Raw genomic sequence first — 4,516 nt, forward strand, 5'->3', positions numbered from 1 at the left:
AAGCCTGTTGTTTTGTATTGGGCTTACTAAAAAAAATAGTGCTAGCCTAAAACCTAGGAAAAAACTTTTAAAAATTGTTTGTTACTAAATGCATATGGTTTTAACTTTTATGAAAACCCCCTTCTAAAAAAACTACATGGTGGGGAAAATGCTGGGGGTCTGTTTCTTTAGATAAGAATAAGGCCGTTAAAAGGGGGGCGGGGAATCTTGGACCTATAAAATTGGTTTGGGAAAATGAATTCTATAATGCTGCTGTAGAACAACCTCTGATTGGCCCGATCCAAAGGTGGGAATAACAAGTCTGAAAGTTTCTGACTGTGTATTGCCTCATTTTACAGAAAGACAGGCAAGGTAAAAATGTGTCTCTCTCTTCGATTCAACCATGTGCTCTCTCTTTCCTCTGTTCTTTCTTTTAATCTACCCTGATACTGAATGTTTTTTTATTCACTTTTTTTATCATGTGTTTGCTAAATTGCCTTTTTAAACCTAGCTTTTAATGTTTTTTATTTACTTTTTAAATACTATTTAATGCTCTATTCACTTTTATCATGTGCTTAGTAAATTTCCTTTTTAAACCTAGCTTTAAATGTTTTTTATTCACTTTTAAAATATTATTTAATGCTCTATTCACTTTTTTATCATGTGCTTAGTAAATTTCCTTTTTAAACCTAGCTTTTAATGTTTTTTACCCAGTTTTTGGCCATGTTTAGTAAATTTTATTTTTAAAGTTTTATAGCTTTTAATGTTCTTTTAGCCAGCTTTTGGCCATGTGCTTACTAAACAGGTTTTGCCTTAGTTTTTAATATTGTTTGTTTAATGCTTTTTATTCACTTTTTTTATCACGTGCTTACTAAACAGGCTCTGCAACCATGTGCTCTCTATTTTTCCCCTTTTCTTGCTCTGTTTTTTAGGAAAGGTAAAGATCTCTTTCTCTCTCCAATTCAGCCATGTGCTCTCTATTTTCCCCGTTACTGAATGCTTTTTTATTCACTTTTTTATTATGTGCTTACGAAATTCCTTTTTCTTGCCCTGTTTTTTAACCTTTTTTTCTTAACCTATCCTGATACTGAATGTGGTTTTTTTATTCACTTTTTTTATCATGTGCTTACTAAATTGCCTTTTTAAACCTAGCTTTTAATGTTTTTAGCCAGTTTTTGGCCATGTGCTTACTAAACAGGTTTTGCCTTAGTTTTTAATATTGTTTAATGCTTTTTTTATTCACTTTTTTACCATCTGCTTCCTAAACAGGCTTTGCCTTACTAAATTTCTTTTAAAATCCTAGTTGTATTGGTTTTAGCCAGTTTTTGACCCTGTGCTTACTAACCAGGTTTTTAGTATTATTTAATGCTTTTTTATTCATTTTTTTAATCATGTGCTTACTAAATTTCCTTTTTAAACCTAGCTTTTAATGTTTTTTAAAGCCAGATTTTGGCCATGTGCTTACTAAACAGGTTTTTAGTATTTAATGCTTTTTATTCACTTTTTTTATCGTGTTCTTCCTAAATTTACTTTTTAATCCTGTTTTTATAGCTTTTAATGTAAGGTAAAGATCCTCTCTCTCTCTTTGATTCAACCATGTGCTCTCTATTTTCCCCCTGTTCGTTCTTTTAACCTCCCCTGTTACTGAATGCTTTTTTATTCACTTTTTTATCATGTGCTTACAAAACAGGCTCTGCAACCATGTGCTCTCTATTTTTCCCCTTTTCTTGCCCTGTTTTTTAGGAAAGGTAAAGATCTCTTTCTCTTTCTCCAATTCAGCCATGTGCTCTCTATTTTCCCCCTGTTACTGAATACTTTTTTATTCACTTTTTTATTACTTCCTAATTTTTAGTGCTTACTAAATTCCCTTTTCTTGCTGTTTTTAACCTTTTTTCTTAACCTATCCTGATACTGAATGTTTTTATTCACTTTTTTTTATCATGTGCTTACTAAATTGCCTTTTTAAACCTAGCTTTTAATGTTGTTTTTTTAAGCCAGTTTTTGGCCATGGGCTTACTAAACAGGTTTTGCCTTAGTTTTTAATATTGTTTAATGTTTTTTATTCACTTTTTTATTATGTGCTTACTAAACAGGCTTTGCCTTAGTTTTTATTATTGAATGCTTTTCTATTCACTTTTTTACCATGTGCTTACTAAACAGGCTTTGCCTTACTAAATTTCCTTTTTAATCCTAGTTGTATTGGTTTTAGCCAGTTTTTGATCCTGTGCTTACTAAACAGGTTTTTAATATTAAATGCTTTTTTATTCTTTTTTTTATCGTGTGCTTCCTAAATTTCCTTTTTAAACCCAGCTTTTAATGTTCTTTTAGCCAGCTTTTGGCCATGTGCTTACTCAACAGGTTTTTCGTTAGTTTTTAATATTGTTTAATGCTTTTTTATTCACTTTTTTTTTATCATGTGCTTCCTACATTTCCTTTTAAAACCTGTTTTTATAGCTTTTAATGTAAGGTAAAGATCCTCTCTAAATCTTGGGACTACAGGATTGGTTCAACAAGCGCATTCTGTGAGCTAGCTGCAAAACAATCTCTGATTGGTCCACCAAAAGGAGGGGCTAGCTCCCAGGAGCGCTGCCCAGAACAGCTATCATTTCACTACCAACAGTCGTGGGATAGGACGTTTTGCTCTGCATGTGTTCAGTAACACAAACGCTCTATTCTTTAATGACAGGTTTCAGAGTAGCAGCCGTGTTAGTCTGTATTCGCAAAAAGAAAAGGAGGACTTGTGGCACCTTAGAGACTAACAAATTTATTTGAGCATAAGCTTTCGTGAGCTACAGCTCACTTCATCGGATGCATTTGGTGGAAAAAACAGAGGGGAGATTGATATACACACACACAGAGAACATGAAACAATGGGTTTATCATACACACTTAAGCTTATCTTAAGTGATCACTCTCCTTACAGTGTGTATGATAAACCCATTGTTTCATGTTCTCTGTGTGTGTATATCAATCTCCCCTCTGTTTTTTCCACCAAATGCATCCGATGAAGTGAGCTGTAGCTCACGAAAGCTTATGCTCAAATAAATTTGTTAGTCTCTAAGGTGCCACAAGTGCTCCTTTTCTTTTTACTCTATTCTTTAATAACAGATCTCTTTACTCAGTCACATCCAATAACCTTACCCAAACGTCTCTCGCTCTAATCTTTCAGTGTATCACATTTTCTATTCTTTTATAGCATACCTTTACCAGCCTCTTTTCTTTAATAACCTGCCCTTTAACAACAGCTCTGCTTACACAATCACCTTTTTTCAATAAATCTTACCCAAACTTTAAACTGCTCTCAATGTATCCAAACACAACACTTTCCCCATTCAAACGCGCACAATTTTTTTTTCAAAATGGCTGACGGCGCCAAATTTTGGCGCCAATGGAAATGGGGTGGGACAAAAGACCCCAATGGGGCATGGAAACCTGTCAAAAATGCATGGTGATGAAAGCTATTGAGGAATATACTACTGACAGGTTTGTTGTTTTGCGCTTAATGGTCTTTCCTAATTTCTAGTTGCTATGGTTACATTTCTTAAGCTGTGCTGTTGTAACTGTCCCATAATGGAATTTTCCTCACCTTCATCCTATGCTCTATATATACAGTTAGCTTGACCAAAGTTTTAGGCCTATAAGTTAGGCCTACTAGATTTTTCCTCCACAAGAATCCCCCCCACCAGGACCTGTATTGGGACCTGTGCTGTTCAACATATTCATAAATCATCTGGTCAAAAGGGGTAAACAGTGAGGTGGAAAAATTTGCAGATGATACAAAATTACTCGAGATAGTTAAGTCCAAAGCAGCTTGCAACGACTTATAAAGGGATCTCACAAAACTGGGTGACTGGGCAAGAAAATGGCAGATGAAATTCAGTGTTGATAAATGAAAATTATTGGACATAGGTAAACATAATCCCAACTATACCTACAAATGATGGGGTCTAAATTAGTTTTTACGACACAAGAAAGAGACCTTGGAGGCACCCTGGATAACTCTCTGAAAACATCTGCTCAATGTACATCAGCAGTCAGAAAAAGCTAACTGATTTTTAAGAACCCTTAGGAAAGGGATATATAGTAAGATAGAAAATATCATAATGCCACTATATACATCCATGGTATTCTCACATCTTGAATATTACATACAGTTCTGGTTGCCCCATCTCAAAAAAGATGTATTAGAATTGGAAAAAGTACAGTAAATGTAGGGATATGAAACAACTTCCATATGAGGAGAAGTTAAAAGTACTCAGACCGTTCAGCTTGGAAAAGAGATTACTAAGGGTGAATATGATAGAAATGTATAAAACCATGAATGGCGTGGAGAAAGTGAATAAGGAAATGTTATTTACCGCTTCACAACACACAATTCCTTCGCAAGCATCTGGCACCAGCCACTGGGCCAGATGGACCATTATTCTGACCCAGGATGGCTGTTCTTAAGTATTTTTATTAACATTATAAAATAATTTATGTTCCGTTAGCCTTCTCCTCAGAAGCAGCTCATTTGTTTTGGCTTGAAACGTTCCAG

General features: G+C 34.6%; 1 long non-coding RNA gene across 1 annotated transcript; it reads right to left on the reverse strand.

Annotated features, from left to right (window-relative positions):
* Nucleotides 1-388: 388 nt before the first annotated feature.
* Nucleotides 389-2,023, reverse strand: LOC122457867. Its single transcript, XR_006277550.1, has 3 exons — nt 1,481-2,023; nt 832-1,221; nt 389-447 (listed from the first exon to the last, which is right to left on the reverse strand). It is a non-coding gene; the product is annotated as an uncharacterized LOC122457867 (long non-coding RNA).
* Nucleotides 2,024-4,516: the final 2,493 nt, after the last annotated feature.

This window comes from Dermochelys coriacea, chromosome 1 (assembly GCF_009764565.3).
Source record: "Dermochelys coriacea isolate rDerCor1 chromosome 1, rDerCor1.pri.v4, whole genome shotgun sequence".
NCBI lineage: Eukaryota > Metazoa > Chordata > Testudines > Dermochelyidae > Dermochelys > Dermochelys coriacea.